The 16,954-nt window shown below is 47.0% G+C and overlaps 1 protein-coding gene across 2 annotated transcripts in view; it reads left to right on the top strand.

The window, feature by feature from the left end:
- Nucleotides 1-16,954, top strand: part of GRM7 (glutamate metabotropic receptor 7) — a 212,985-nt gene that overhangs the window by 169,961 nt on the left and 26,070 nt on the right. The gene's annotated exons all lie outside the window — the stretch shown is intronic.

Below are 16,954 nucleotides of genomic sequence, written 5' to 3' on the forward strand. Positions count from 1 at the left end.
TTGTGTGCACGCGTGTACAGTAATAGCCTTACAGGAACATATAGGTGAATGCTAAAAGATAATTAACAATCAATTCATTCTGTGAAATTGTCAGTTATTGGAGCAGGTATCTTCATAATGGAGTAATAATACTACTTCTGAATTTGCGTGTGGCTGTCTCAGAGCTGAGATGTATTCATTTAAGCAGGAATTACTTGAAGTTTGCAGCCCTGCGGTGGTTCTGCAGTCACCGAGGGACTCTTTGAAGCCTGCGAGCGTGCTGCTTTGATGTCTGATGTAGAAAGTGAGGGATCTCTTCCCTGTGATAGTTCTAGCCTTTTCCATTCCCTTCTGTGATGAGAACAGAGGAAAAAAAAATCTCATTGGGAAGATGGAAAAATAAATGAAAGTCAGGAAGGAGCATTGAGTCTGGAGGGGAGGGAAATGCCCTGATCCCATGCTGGGCAGTCACTGCTGTCCCATGCTGCCCTGCTGAGCAGGAGCACAGCACTGCAGGGCTGCTGCTTGGTGCTGCTCCACCACCCCTGGAGGAGACCAAAACCCAGTAGAGGTGGAAGCACCCTCACCTTGAACAGAGCAGGGAGCTCCAGGAGAGCAGCTCGCAGCAGGGTGGCTGCTGCAGGTATGGTGCTGCATGGAGGGAAGGGAAGGGGAAGGTCCTGGGGCAAAACCACGAATGTATAATTTAATTGGCAGCTGGGAGTACCTCTCTTCCACGCTGTTAATGTAGCCCAGAGCAGCTGAAGTGCTCCCCAGGTTACTGATGTGGGAACCAAACCCAGCTCCTCCTCCTCTCCTATCTGTGTCCGATTTTACTCCATCTGCCAAAAGGAATGGCAGACCTGGGCTCTCCTGATCAGCATCATCGTGGCTGTGGTCCCTCTGTGTCCCCACCACGCCGGGCAGTGCTGGGGCTGTGGGCACCGGGTGCTCTGTGTCCTGCGAGCACAGGCAAGCAGTGGGCTTGATCCCAACAACTGCTGGGGAAAGTGGAGGAGAAGGGTATCTTCTCATTCCGTGATTTCTAGTGCAAATTTAACCAGCTAAAAAGCAACGTAATTTTGAAAGGGAAAAGCATGTGGGTGTTTAATGCATAGTGTCGACATGTACTTTTTTGGTTCCTTTTTTTTTAGTTTTTGCCTTTTTTTTTTTCTTTAATATAAAATGTAGAGCTGCCAGGAGAGTTTTACATATGAAAAGCAATCTCTGCACATGCCCGTATCTGTGTTATGCAACAGTTTCTCTCTGCAGCACAAACTGACAACACCTCAGCGAGGAATAATTGCAGCTCCATTGAGTCCAGCAGAGCAATTACTTTGTTGACGAAACTTTTCTCTTTGCTTGTGCTTTGATAGCTCTGCAATGTCAAACCTGCTTGCACTGACAACATAATCCATCCCATGGAGCCGCTGCCTCGACCACGCGCTTGCTCTTTGGCATCAGGTGCACTGTGCCGTGGGAGTCCTGCACAGCTCTGCTTCAGGTGGTGCCAGGCAGGGTCGTGTTGGGTGTTAGGAAGCATTTTGTCTCAGGAAGAGCAGTTGGGCACTGGCACAGGCTGCCCAGGGAGGTGGCGAAGCTGCTGTGCTTTCCATGAGATATTGGTGTGGTTCTACGACCCTGATTCTCTTCTCGTGTGCGTTTCTGGGGAGTCCTGTTTTCAGGGTCTCAGAGGGATGACTTGGAGACTGCAGGGTTTTTGGCTCTCTCTAGGTCTGTGCTGTGGTAGTGCACTTCGATTTTTGCTGTAGGAACCCTTGGTTCCCATTAATGCCCCTTTGTCTGTGTAAGAGTTAATCATCTATTCAGAAAAATCCCATAGCTCGTGGCTGACACTGTGAGCCCAACACTTGGAACTGAAGGACTGCTTTGTGAGAGCAGATCAGAACCAGTTTCTGAACCCCACGGGTATTGTGGAAACATAATAATGTTATTTTGAGTAAGAAATAATGGCTGCTGATTCCAAGCTCATCCAGGAACAAAAAGAAAACTGTGACGGGCTTGTTCCATACAACATAAGCCATGCAGATGTTTCTCAATTTTCTTGCTGAACTTGTATGCAGGAGTCAAACCATTGGAGCAGGAAGAATGGGTCCTTAAGTACTTTTGTCTCTGCGTGTGAATGGGTTATGAAAGCAGTGTGTGCAAGGGTGCTCAATCAGGGACCCTTGTCAGCAGGGTGCAGGAGCAGCCTCGCTTGCTGCCCTCGCACGGGTGATGCGTTCAGAGCTGGTTTTCTTCTGTTCATTTTGGGGTGAGCAGAAGGAGAGTGGGAGCAGAGGCCCAGCAGCTCGGCTGCGTTTAGCTCAGTCCCCAGGCACGGGAGCTGCTAAGGTGGTGCCCCACGCTGCCGAGCAAAACCTCTGCTGATGGAGAAGATTGTTGCTGTTAGTTTTAAATAGAGTCTTCTAAGAGAAATGTCAGGTCCTCTGTGCACACCAGTGACTAAATATAGCTGGGTTTGCAGAGTGGAAGCAGACAGCTCTTCTTGAAAGCGCGCTTTCAGTCTAGCACGGCCACTTCAACACAAAGCTAAAAAAGAGGTTTCATGATACGTAAGAAATGCTTGCCCAAGTATTGACCTGAAGGATTTATTTGTTGTTTTAAATGGCTTAAGCAGGCATGTAATAATAGTAAAAGTAGAAATTATGGTACTCAGTCAAAGCAATTGCCTTGCGTTTTGTTTTTGAGGCATAAACTTAGAAGGTTAAAAAGAAACAACAAGGAGACCTTGTCGACTCGGGCAGAAATTGCATCCCGCGTGTACCCCTTCAAAAGTGATTTGGAGCCCATTTCTACTTCTGCATTTTGAAACGATGGCTTTCCTTCATATGTGTTCACGTCCCTCGCAGATGCGGGCAGTGAGGCTCCCTCCTGACCTGCAGCCACGCTGCTCGGCTCATGCTGCCCCTTGTCTCTCTTCCCCTCCATCCCGGAGTGGTTGCAGGGGTACTGAGCAGGACCCAAGCAGGCACTGCACTGCTACCACCCCCCTGGCTTCATGGGTGACTCTAGAACTGTGTTGTGCTGTTGCTGTAGCAGAGAGTGGCTGGGAGCAGTCACTGTGGGGTTGATACCCTATGGCAAACGCAAAGCATCTCTTAAAGAAGGGGCTTAATCTGCCTCTACCAAAGGAGGGCTGCCTGCACGCGTGCACAAGAGCAGCTGCTGCTGGTGTGCGGGCTGGGAGATGAATTGGAATTAAAAAAGAAACCTCGGGGAATAGATCCTAGAGAAATGATTTCTCTGCTGTTTTTTCCCTGCTAAGGAAGGGATCTCCCTGAGCAAGCGCTGTGCTTGATGTAAGAGGGGCTGCAGTTTTTGCTGCAGTGTTCCCTTCTGCATTGAGTTGGCTTGGCATCTTTTCCATCATAAACTTTTTCCTATTGCTAATGTGCTGTCTTTGTATTGAGACACAGTGGTTGATAATCTGAATGTTTTCCTTCCCAAACTGAACAGTGGAGGCGGGCAAAGGGTAGTCAGCACCTGGAACTTACCCTGCAAGCTGTAAAGTATAGAGCAGTATTCATGAGACGAGGTCCCTTTCCTGGCAGAAATTCCCCAACCAAACCTGTGTTGATAGGGTCAGCTGCTGTGGCAGGGAGAGCTTGTTGACCTCTTTAATTGCCAAGGTTGTACGAAGGGTTTCTCAGCTTTAGCTCTTTGCAGTTAATGATGTCAGGCACTTTACCACCAGATTATTCATTCTGTGTTGGCATTTGGCCTTTAAATGGCTGAGGTGTCTGTGGTGACAAAACCCAGGGTGGGGAAATGAGGTGAAACTCCTATTTACAAAGATGTTTTTCCCTCAGCCCTAACTGTCTGTCTTGTACAGCTAATTGCCCATTAAATGCAATCCACTCAGCCATTAACCACCTTCTGCCGGAGAAGGGAAACCCCACGTTTCACCCTGTGTGTGCCCCTGAGCCATGCAGTCCCACTGATTAGTAGTGTTCATTCTGTGTTTATGGCAACTAAAAAATAATGTGTGTTCACTTAATATCCCACATGTTCACGTGGTCTCTATTGCATTATACTTAAGGATGGAGACATTTCTTTAAAAGGATGTAGAGGGAGTAGGAGGACAAAATGAGATGAATGATGTGCTCTCATCTTCCTCTTACTCTGTGATTTGCATTTTCAACATCAGAGCCACCTGGAATATGTAATGGAGACAGCTGAAGGGAATCTGAAGGTGAGAGGGCTCTTAGTGGAGGACCAGCTCCTGCTGAGGACATAACTAGCAACAGTGCTTCCTCGGTAAACTGAGGAGTAAAATGCATTTAAAAGCTTAAAACTTGACTGCATTAGGAGAGGGTAACAGGAAAATCAATTAGTGCAGGCGAGGTGGTCGGTGCTCAAAGCATGATTACAGCTGGAGAGGTCAGGGAGCGGCTGAAGTTACTTCTGGTACCTTAATTGGAGCACTAGGGAAGTTCAAGTGGGATCATCAAGTGTTTTGACTCTCCAGAACTTCAGAATCAATGTAGTTTTAGCTCATTTTATTGACTGGAGGATGAGATCTGTCAATGACTCCTGATGGGGGAAGGAAGGTCGTGCCTACAGCTGGCTGCCTCCTCTGTCCAGGGCTGAGCACGGTGTGTTGGGGAAGAAATGATGGTGTGGATGGGAGGGAAGGACTCACCTGCTGGGCACTGTGAGTGCAGGGAGTGGGAGGTGCACTGTGGAGGCAGTCTGTTAGGGCAAGCTTCCCTGGGGGGGGGCTGCATTGCTGTTGTTTGATTGCAATCATGATCGGAGAAATTCCTCCTCCTAATGCTCTGTGTCTCTTGGGGTGCGGGTCGCCATCCCTGGCAGAGGGCTTTGCTTTGCACAGATTCAGCCTTGTACTTAGCAGCTTCCTTGGGGCTTCCTCAGGAGCAATAAGGGAACTGACAGATCTCAGTGTTTATTCCCTGATGCCTAACAAGGGGCAGAAGACAGTAAATAAATCTCAGCTGAGAATAAAGACAGGTATGAATGTGAATACAGCAGTAAATAGAGTCGTGGGATGGCTCAAGTTGGAAGGGACCTTAAAGATTATCTGTATAAACCTATGTAATCATATAAACTAATTCTAATGCAAAATGTTAAGTATAGATGCAGCACTGGCTCCCTGGGTCATTAACTTTTGTCAGACCACGGCTAGTTAAACATGAGCTGATTTGGCTCCAAACTCAAAGTTTTGTTACCCTTTCATATTCCCGATTGCTTTCTGTGTAACTACTCCAAAGGAAACTGCTGGTATGGAGCTCTGAATAACTCCTGGTGATTTGTAGTGCTGCCTCAGGTGTGATGCACTGGAGTCCATTTCTGAGTTAATTCGGAGCTGGTAATGAGGAATTGTGAGCTGTTGTGCAGTAGCACAGCATGTGGTGTCACCTTGTTGGACTCTATTGGAAAATGGTTTGGCTATTGCTGTAAGTTGTCATTGCTGCATTAAATGAGGCAGAGATTCCGTTTAGTGCTGTAATGAAATGAATGCCACATTTGCTAATTAGGAAAGGAAGCTCTTTCTTGGTGCTGTGATTTGGGTTCGCAGGCATGGATGTCTCCTAACCGCCCACCAGCGCGGGGGATTGTGAAGCTTGTCAGCTCCTAAAATGATTGGCTGCTTGTAATTAAGTCTCAAATAAACGAGCACCAAGATCATCTTCTATTCCAGGATTACCCATTCCCAGTATAACCGAGCAATAAATGCCCATCTGCAAGCTGTGGAAACTCAAGAATTGCATGAGCCACAAACAGGCTTGCCCCATCCGTGAGTGATGATGGATTTAGTGGTTGCCATGCCGACCACTTGTGCTAATTGAGATACATAGGTAACCACAGGACTTGGATGGCTCAAGTGAATTGGATGCAAGCTTGGACAGCTCTGACGAAATAATAGATAAAATTAACACCTACCAACGCTCACCTGCAAAATGTGAACCATTTGTCTGAAGAATTGCAAAGTGTTTCTGAGTTCCTGATGAGCAGTTTGAAGCCCGTGTGCCTGCAGCAGGGCTGCTGAGAGCCCCAAGCTGGGGGTCAGACCTGAGCGCTGGGGACCCCATTCAGCATTGGGAAGAGGGGTTGGGGTGGGGATGGCTGCTGGGCCGTGCTGCAGGAAGCTGTGTTACAGTCAGAGTGCACAGTGTTGCTTTTGCATTGTAGGACCACCCCTCCTGCTGCACGTTCACTCTGCTCTGCTGCTTTTTGCCCTTGGGTGCTTTTTAGAACTCAGACCACACCAAAGCAGAGATGCATCCTCAAGTAACCAACAGAAAAGGGAAATGTGCAACTTTTCAATGAGGAGTTGTCTGTCTTTCTTTGCAAGGGTTTAAACTCCTAAGGACTGCTGGTGTGGGATGGAGGCTCGGCTGGCATAGCTTGCCCTCATCTGACTCCGGCTGTTCTTTATACAGCTCTAAAACGCTCTGTTTACATTTGAACTTTAGAAAGTAAAATAATTCTGATGGTAACAAACAAATCTGAGCCCAGTAAAAGTAACTGGCGGGCTGGAGTTGCAGGATGCTTTTTGTACTTGAATGCAAGCGTTAGATCCCAAAGCAGAGCCCAGCAGCACGGTCCCACACAGCCCGTGTGCAGTGCTGTGATAATGTTAAATAGAAAGGACACTCCCAGCAACAGCAAGTTTGGTTCTAAGTACCAAAAGCGATATGTAAATACTCTGTTTTAAATAATAATTACATTATAATCTAAAAAGTCAACGAGAAGCTGGCTTGCTTTTATATATGTATATGTATCAATGCACTTTAATAATCAGTTTTCTATTCTCTGAAGGTCTTCAAAGAAACATGAGATGAGTAAGATTAGCCCTTTCCTGCCCCAGCAATCTGCTGACTCCAGTCTGCACTTTGAATTCCCTGGAAGGTCTCTATGCAGAATTAGTTCATATTTTATATGCAAATATGTGGAATATGTTTTCAGTGTCGTTGAACTTCACTGACATTGAATGATTCCCACTGACTTTTTTTGAACTTCCAGTAAGGCCACGGTGATGGAGGAAACCCGAGAGGACCACATTTAGCACAGAAAGAGCAGAGCTGTGGGCACAGTTCAGTTCCTCGGTGTGTTATAGGAGCAGGGTGTTTTTCCTGGGACAGCTTTGAGGTTTTGCACACCAGTTGCTCTTACGTAGAAGAGTCCTTGTTTGCTTTCACATCCCACACGGAGCTATCAGTGGAGACCTTCCTCATCCCTCAGGTGGAGGCTGCTCTGAGACAAGTGTGGGGATGGAACAAGTGTTGGCATTGAGTAGATGCTCCCAGAGGTAAGTAACCTGGCAAAGGAGTTGAATAGCCAAGAAGTCAGTAGAATTAGGAGAGATCAGTTTATCCAGTAAACATTACCAGGCATGGTAAAGAAGCTGGAGTGATGGAGAAGCACCCAATGGCAGCGCAGCGTGGGGCAGTGGCATCTGATTGCATACAGCTTCCTGCTATGTCACCAAGCTGTGTGTTCAGCCATAGCTACCTGTGGTGTGAAGATATTGCCCCCAGCTGTGGAGGAGAACAGGCCTTGCTCTTCTGGGAGGGCTGCAGGACTTGTTTGGTGGTGCGATGGTTTGGGGCATCAAGGAGGTTCAGCTGCTGAAAAGTGGATGCGAAGGGAATCTGTTATCTGGACTGTCTCAGAAAAAGAGCAATTTTATTTCAGAAAATGCCTTCCAACAGGGTGGAAGTGACGGGATATAAATAAAACATTCATACAGCTGGAGTGGGGAAGACAAAATTGAAGGTGAAAGGCCAGAAAAAAAATTGAAGCTTGCTCTGTAAAATGAATCTTCTGCGCGGAGTCTTACTTTTCATTAGGAGCATAGCATGGGCTGAAATATCGTTTATTTTTGTCCTTGTTAAGCCTGAGCTGACAGCTGGGGAAGATGTAGGTGCACGAAGCTGGACTGGCTCAGGTGCTACGTGTGCACATTGTCCCAGCAGCTCCTGCAGCCCCAAGAAGCAGGAGAGATGAGTGGTGGGCAGAGCTCCTCTGCGGGGCTGGCAGGCTTGGCCCTTCTCCTGTGGGAGCTGCTGCTTGGCCCTGGGTGGTTTCCTTTCCTAGTGCAGTGTTGGCTTACTAATGTGTGATTATCAACCCGTAAAAAAGCCCATGTTTATTTTGAATTATGGATTTTGTTTCGTAAGAACTAAATGACTGAAAAGAAAGGTCTGTCTGCTCTCGTAATGCGAAGCTTAGCTCATTTACCATCCAGTCAAATTAAAGAAAACTGCAAAGCCCAGAATGCTTAACAGTATGTAATAGGGGGAACCGTCAGGGCATTTGCACCTCTGTGATTTCCAAGCTGTGAATAATTTTGGCAGTGGTCCCCAGTGCTCTCAGCTGCACCTGCAGACGTTGCATTGCCATGACAACGTGGTGCCAGAGCTGCTGTGCCTGCCTGCATCGTGCCACAACTGGCCATGCCATAAAAGCACACGGAGCACCAAGAGCCGAGCTGGGAACTCACGGCCACGGCCGTGTGTGCAGACTGCCTGAGAAGGAAGGCTGGTAGAAGTTTTACTGAATAAATGCATACTTCTGTGCTGCTAGACAGCTCGCTCCCAGTCGAGAAGATCTGCCTCTAAAGAAAGGTCGGTTTGTTGCTTCTTCACATTTATTCGTGCTTCTTGCATAGAGGAAGAAGCAGTGCAGGAAAATGTTTTAAGGAGCAAGCAGGTTTGCCAGCCCAGCCGCTGCAGAGGGGTCAGGGCAGGCTGTGCTCTGCTTGCTGTGGGCAGCAGACCCATGGCGCCTCGGCTCTGCCTTCTGCCCACACATAGCTGGAGCATGAGTGATGTTCCTGGGGCTGTACCACCACCTCAGTGCTAAAACTGGCTGGTTTGGCTTTGTACATGATGTGCTCTGTGTAACCTCAGCCACTGCCACATGGACAGACAGATTTGCTTCGCCAGAAGAAGGTGACATTTAGGAAGTGACAATTAGCAGTAAATCCCTCCTTCGTGCTGCAGTTTAAATGTTTAGAATGTGAGAAATAATCTGCGTTGTCGCTACGTTTCAGTGGTTGTTTGAGGTCATTCCTCTTTTCCATCAGTTTGCAGTCCCCTGTGCACCCAGCCCTGCTTCCAGCAGGCTCGCATGGCCCCGGGCAGCTGAGGCTTGGAAGGCTGTGTTTGTTTGTTCAAAGCCCGCTCAGTACGTGGCCCAATACCCAGGTGCCAGTTTGCAGTACGCTTTCCTTCATGTGTTTTCTCTGTGTGCTCAGCCCCAGTTCTGGCCTCTGGCACTCCTCTGCCATTGTTGGGCAGGCTCTGCCATGGCCGGGCCGGATGCTTCCTCTTGCCATGCTCTGATGCTTTCTGTGCCTATTCTCCACAGTTCATTTTTTTTCCACAGGGAAAGACCCCTGCAGCGTGGGGAGGCACACAGCCCAGCATCTCCAGTTTTCCTGGTGAGGAACAGGCGCCAGTGCCTCTCTGTCTGAAAGAGACTTGAGAACATTCAAGTTGTCAGACTAGGGATCGTAGGTGTCTGCCCTAACGCACTGTCAGGGCAGAACCTAAAGAATCTTAAACTGTCTTTAAAGGAGGACACGTCTGTTTTCCTTGGGGTGTGAATTAGCTCTGTGTACCCTGGATAACTGCAAAGGATAATTCTGGGGAGCGAGGCAGCTTGTCCAGGTGGCAGTGTTCTTTAAGACTGCTTTATTACACGTGGATATTTATGAGGGTCATAATATTTTTAGGTTCCCAGCCCGTTTGCCCATTTATGTATTTACTTACACACACATTAGCTTACTGTTCATTTTTATAATCGATACCTTTCACTCAATACTCGCTCTTGCTTATTCCTCCATAAAATAGAGATGGAATTGACTTGAAGTCAATTGACCTAAGTTTATTTTCTATTCTAGGAATATGTTAATAATTTAAGGGGAAAAAAAACAACAACCAAGTGAAATAGCTTTGCCTCGTGTTCATTTAGCAACTATTCGATGAAGCAGCATCCAGTCTCTGCCATCAGGAGCAGTGTTGGCTCCAAGTGTTGTTTCTGGGAAGTTGAGGTTGCACCCTGGTCCTTCCCATGGATCTGGCTTCTTGCTGGCTTTCCACCATTTCTCTGTGTGCTTTTTGCCACTTCTACAAATGTTCTCTCAAAGGATGAAAGCAGAAGTTGGTACCTGAAAGACATCGGCTCTTGGCTGCACCTTCTCAAATGCTGGCTGCTGTGTGATGCAGCCAGCCCTGGTGGCAGTGGGCTGCTCCTGGGCAGGTCTGTGTGTGCCCCAAGATACTGGTGCTGCTGGGCACCATGTGCACGTCAGGCAGGGGTACCTGCTGCAGTCACAGTGTCCTCTGTTTATTTTGCTCAGAATTTTCTGGTATCAAATATTGTTGTTTTTTTCCCCCTCGCATTGAATAACACAGTGGTTGAAGTGAGTAAAATTAAAGATTTCTAGACCAGTAACGTCTGGAGTATAAGAAGGATGGCGAAATCTATTTCATTTGAACTCTAATCTCTGGTCATGTATAAAATGAATAAAATGCAATAAGAGTGAAGAAATATGATTTATACCAGCAGCTGAAGTCTGGCGCTGAATACCCTGAAATGCCAAGATTGTGTGTCAGTCAATTTAGAAGAGCAGTGGTGAGGAATGAAATGAAGTCTTTCTCCGATGATGTAATCTCCAGAAAAAAAATGACAGATGACGAATTATTTCTGGCTCAAAAAAAGCCGAGTGCTCTGTCACTGGGAGAGGAAAAGGCCATTACTGCAGTAATGGAAATGGGGGATGTGCATTACTTTGTGTTTGTCTCTTTTGTGATACTTATTGCTATTGTCGTGAATGTCAAGCGAGGGACAGCAGACAGTTCTGAGGATCGACGGTGGGTTCGTGAGCTGTTTGTGTCTGCCTGTGCTTGAGAGCCACCCAACTGAGCTGTGGCAAAAGGCTGTTCATGGAAACATAGGATCTCTCAGGTTGGAAAAGACCTTGAAGATCATTGAGCCCAACCACGACCTAACCATACTGCCCTAACTCTAACAAGCCTCCAGTAAATCTGCTGCCTGCAGTGCCCACAGCCAAGCAGTTTGGTCCCCGTGCTGCGTTCCAGAAGCAGAGCACGAGGAGACAGATGCACATCTTATCTCAGTGATGGATGCACGTGAAGGGCTCTGCTCCAAGCATCACCGTTCTCGCAGAAAGTTAGCTTTGCTGGCACATCCTCCTGTGCCAAATCCTTGCTTCAAAGAGGCGGCAACGTTCCACATCGCCGTGGAGTCAGAGGGTGCCTGGAACAAATTTGAAACCACTGTAATCTCCTGTTGACTCAGGGCCATCACTGCTTGTTTCTTGGCTTCTCACCTCTCCTAAACTGTTCTGAGGAGCTCATGGGCGCCTTCGTTGTGTCTGTAAGTGACATGGGAGTAAAACCAACTCCCTTTTCCGGCAGATGTAGAATCCCTGCAGTACGTACTGTGTACACGATTTGATTTGTGGGGTTGTCTTTCATGCTGCTTCAGTTCCTCTTTCAGCCGTGTGATGCCCTTTGAAAGCAGCAACATCCCTCTCCTTCATTGCTCAGTCCAATTATGTGAATAATTTAATTTCCTCCTAGATAAGCTCCTAGAGTTTCTCTCAAAGGATGGAGAGACAAAATTCCTCCTTCTTCTGCATCACAACTGCCAGAGCAGTGTCTTAGCATTTAGTATTTGGAATTATCATTCAAGTTACAGATATAATCCATAAATATTTTTTCTGATGTATGCAAATTTATTGCATAAGGAAGTTCCTCTTAAAAGGGAGCAAGCTGTATAAAATAATTGACTCAAAGAGATGAAACATATTGTGAATGTATACATGTACTTTATCTTTAATCTGTGTGTTTGGCTGTGAAAATGCAAGCTGAAAAGCTAGATGTGTCGGGCGCTCTGATTTAGGACATGAAAATGTAAGTTGGCTTTGGCAGTGTGACATTAGAAAGAGCAGTTTTATAGTGCAAGCAGAGGGAACTGGGGATTAGTGCTTCTGAAACATGCATTGCTGTGCTATCTGTATTGCATTTGGCCTTTGCAGGAGGAAATCTGTCAGAAAGTAACCCTAATTTTCCCCGTGCTGGAGTCCCTGTGGGAGTCTGTGAAGGACACTAACTTAACAGCCCCCTGTGCTCGCTGCTGAAAGTCCCCCAGCCTCAGGTCTGCTGTAATGGGGAGCACGTGCTTCCCACCAGGTGCACAGAGCTCCTCTCTGTGCTACAGAGCAAACACAGTTCTTAGCTTTAAAATCACTTTGAAAAGAGAAAACGTGCTTACCTCATCACCATTTAATTCTGCTTCAGCCCACTTAATCTCTATTGAGTTGTCTTAGCCACAAGTGCGTTGCGTATTTCTGTACGGTGTGTGTAAACGTAGGGGATGTAGAAGTTAGTGGGCAGCAAGGAGCCTGCAGAAGGGCATTTCAGGTCGATCTGTAAAATCAAGGACCTCCTTTGAACCTGAGAATTGCTCTAATATTGCAGTCAGTGAGGTCAGGGACGGAGATGGCCTACAGCTAGGACCACGGTCCTGCCTCATTTCTGGGCTTCTTACATCAAGACACGGCCCAGGAGGTCTCCTCTTGTTGAAGTTGCACTGAGCAGTGCTCTCAAGTTCCTTGCAGAGGGCTCACCTCACACCGCACACCTCCCGCAGCCTCAGCACGTGGCTGTTCTGGCCGAGCCCCTGGCACTGCCAGCCTGCTAAACACGGGGTGGATAAAGGGAGATCTCCTGAAACTAAAATCCCATCATTTTCTCCAGTGTCACCTTTCACATAATTACCAAGCAGAGGATTTATAATTAAACGGTGTGACTGGTTCTGTGACATACGCATAGACGTTTCACAAAGGCTATTTGCGTGCCTTGCTATTTTGTACAGTAATAACTGCAATCAGCATAACTACTATGATTTGTTTATCAAACGTCCCTTGGGTGGCATCCGTTGTCATTTGGAGAACTTGGTGAGCACCACAATTTGCATCCCGTTTCCTGTGTCACGCTGCTGACTTTCCAACACCACGTAGCATCTTTCCTGCTCACGTAAGAGTTAGTTTAGCTTTCCTCTAATGGTCAGGAGCATCTAAAAAGCAATCCTGAAAATTAGCCATGGGGTGCTGGAACCTGCTGTCCACAAGGCTTTGTTGCTGTTATGGCTTTTTTTTTTTCCCAAAAAAAATGATGTCAGCTTGAAAGGAGGGCAAACTGCTTGCCCTAAGCGCTGCTAAAACCTTCTAATCTAGGAAAAGAGATTTGGTGGGGTTTTCTCAGACTGCTCTATTCTCTAGAGGGCACTGCTAAATGACAACTTTAGCAGATTATGATGTTTAAAGGGATGGGGATGGATGCGGAGCCCTGGAAGTCACCAGCAGACACGTGTCGTGAGGTGCGCTGGTGTGTGCAGCTGAGCTGCTGCGTGCCCGTGTCTGCCTTTCCCATCCATCAGTCCCAGCAGGACCTGGAGCTGCCCAGTGGGGCTCTCCTGCACCAGCGTGGTTTTAGGGGTGCTCTGCTGTTTTCCTGCAGTGATGTCTGCCCTCTCCTTGCTGACCGCAGTGGCTCACGTGGCTCCATTGTGTTGGGCAAGGTGCAGACGGTCACAGCTCATCAGGAGGGAGAGGGCACTGGTTCTTTCTATGTGAAGAACAAAAACTTCCAGTGAATAAAAGGTATTTTATCTTTGTTTAATTTGCCTTTAAATGGCCCAGCTATCTTCGGTGTGCAGAGTGGCACTGGGCACTGAAATGTCTGAGAACATTGGTATTCAGGTCTTTCTGTATTTTTGCTAAGGCATAATGCAGTGGGAGCTCATCGTGGTTTTTATGAAAAAATGTTTCCTATCCTTATGTTTGTGTAACATAACGTAAGGGATGAGCTGAGATCTTCAGATGACCTGGAAGGGTCTTCTGGGAGATCTATTAACTGTCTGCTTCGTGTGTAAGAACATTTGTTTCAATTCCCATATAAAAATGAGATAAATTGGTTTGTGATAACACGAGTCCAAAAATATCTGAGGTTGCCCATTTATTTCCATATTGCAAAATAACACCATTCGCTGCCTAATTACTAAGCTGAGTTAGATAAAGGGAGCTCTTGCTCCTGATTAGCCTATGAATTGGGCTACAAAAAGTACTGCTAAAAAGTCTTTTCGAAGGAGTGCTGCTATCGGTTCAGTTATCAAGGCCCAGCAACTGGGAACCTGACGCTGCATTGGTGGGTGCTGGCAGGGCTGCTCCTGTGCTGCTTCACTTCTGGGATCGATTCTAACTCATGCAGAAATTGTGCGCTCAAATTTTCTGTGCTGTAAAAATCGCTGGTTCTCAGATGTGTATTTTCGAGACCGGGCTGATTTCCTCTCCAGGTTCTTAGGGTAATTGTCATCATTTGCATGAGCAGAGCAAGAATCTGCAAAATAGTGAAATCTAAAATTCAAATGGAAATGCTTTCTGTAAAAGGCACGGCAGCAGCGAGGTGTGTCTGCGTGTGAACGATATCCTTCGGGTTTTGTTTTCTCCAGTATGCCGCTTCCAAGTCTGGTGCTCTTGTAACTGTAAGCACAGCGTGTTTAACATCGGGTTAAAATCCATCAAAAGTGAGAGCCTGAATGGGAGGGTGTGAGTGAGTGCCCCCCAGGGGGCTGTGTCCCAGTGGTGCAGCAAACGTGGCTTTGAACCGCGGTGGAATTGGCCTTGTGGACCAAAAGCACCACCTCAGGAAGCTTTGGTGCCTGGAAGCACTCAGCTCTGCCCTGCTTCTCGTTCACCTCAGGTTAGAGCCTCTCCTGCTAAATCTGCTTCTTAATTTCTTAATTTCTTAATTCATCTCCAGTTTGGAAAGCGGGTTTCGCTTGCCATCTATGAAGGTACGTGTGAGTTATCAGACTGGCATTGTTGGTTAAATCTCATGCTTTGTACTTTAAATCACCAATTTGCATTCATCTAAAATGCTTTCAGGGAATTTATCAGAAGAAGCGAAATAAGAAATGAAACAGATTCATGTAAACTGCATTTTTACATTTGACTGGTAAAAGCCACAGAGCAGAGATAAAGAACATAAAACTAAGGCTCTGCATAATAAGCATATCTCTTCGTTTCCCTTATCTTTGTAAAGCTCCCATTTGTTATGAGAAGCATTACGTGTCACTCATCTTGCCTTGTTCTCTTTTCTCGCTCTCCTTTTATCTCCCATCAGCGATTGCCAGGCAGGAACCTTTGCTGCAGAAGACCCCACTGCTGAGATAGCTAGATAGCAGTCTGACCTTCTGCCCCACAGCAGCGTGAGGAAATGGCACTCAGCACTGACAAAGCTCCTTCGGGGAGCAGTTGGCTGAGGGGCCAAAGGAAAAACAGGAGTTGAGTGGAGAAGGTCTGTAATCCAACGCAGAGGTGCTGTTCCCACCTTCAGAGCACGTGTTAGGCTGCAGTGCTCAGCCAGTTGCTTCATTTTTAACTCCAGTGGTCCAAATTCCTGCTTTCTGTGTAAAGGTTCTTAGGTTCTCCAGGGAAAGGAGGGAAGAGTTGGTTGCAGAACATCGCTGTGTGTTTTTCAGCACGTGGCTGCTTGATGTGCTGCGAGTCCATTGGTGCTAGCTGCTCCCCAGGCCCCAGCTCCTTGGGTCGGGTGTAGGAATGCTCCCACTCCCCATGGAGGGCTTGGCCCAGCACTGCTTCACAGGGTGGGATGGGTTTGGTCATAACGTTCCAGCCCTGGCAACATTCTGATCACATCCCCTTCTGAAGATGGGTACACAGGAGGTGAGAAGGCACGTCAGTTTTTGCTTATGTGTGTTGGTATAGAGAGAGATGGTGCACAGCACGTTTCTTATATTTTCTGTAGGTGCTTTATTGCTTTCAGTGGTTGTCTTAATCAGAGCGATGGCAACGGTTACGGAGATGTAACGAGCAAGCCCAGAGACATGCATATTTCTCTAAACATGGGAATGTGGGAGTACCCAGGCAGGGTCAGCGTTTTCCTGTGCCGTTGTGTTTGTTTATGGAGCTCTTCCAGCAGAAGTGCAGGCTGATGAGCACTGAACAGGAGGAGAAGAGAAAATAGTGTTTGGAAGGAATTGCCCACAATGTGTGTTAACTTTCCCATGTGTATGGAGGTTCCGTGTATTTACCTCTGGAGAGGATCTGCGGGGAGCTCACTTCTTCCTTCAGCTCCTTTCCACCTGCATTGCACTGTCTTTGTCCCTTTTAACTCAGGAAAATCCTCTTAAGTCACAATAATCGTTAGAGTTCACTTATCAAGTGTGTCCTCTAAAAGGTAATTAAGAAAAGAAGCAGCAGAAGGGCTTTTCTGCCCTCCGTGTTTGCAGAGTACATTTGACAATCCTCATGTTTCTTTGAATACTCATCTCATGGGAGCAGCTGAAATCCAGCCTGCACATAGACAAGCTTTTCATAATAGGCAGAGCTGAGCAACGGGAGCACACAAATCACTGTGTATTGTCTGCACAGTTATTTCAATGAGCTGCACAGAATTAAAGCGTGCTAAAAATAATAAACCCCCCTCTTTTTTTCTTTTAAAGGTAAGTTTTCACTAACCCATATGATTATAGATCTAACGTTCCTCTTTGATAACTTACAGTAGACATAAGTTTAAGTTTATACCGGTTTTATTGAAACCCACATCTGTTCTTCTGTCTTTAAGTGGAAGGAAGCTGTGCTGTGAGTGTGTGAGGGGGATCGTGTTGGTGCAGGCACTGAGAGCCTCCAGCACATCACAGCAAGTCCGCAGCTCTTGGCTCACACATCTTTGGTTAAAACCCGTTAAAAAAAATAATGATGTAAAAAAGAAAAGCGTTTTGGATGGTTAGCGAGGTCAGCGAGCCATCCTACGGCCCCAGAGCACCTGTGTGAGTGCTGGGAAGCACCGATTCTCCCTGGGCTGTAGCCCGTGTTGTGCTGTAAGCGCTGCGGCCGCTGCCCAGTCTGATCTGTAATAGTGCCTCATGT

This window comes from Cyrtonyx montezumae, unplaced genomic scaffold (assembly GCF_038088225.1).
Source record: "Cyrtonyx montezumae isolate F1298 unplaced genomic scaffold, pur_monq_1.0 scaffold_6, whole genome shotgun sequence".
NCBI classification, from domain to species: Eukaryota; Metazoa; Chordata; class Aves; order Galliformes; family Odontophoridae; genus Cyrtonyx; species Cyrtonyx montezumae.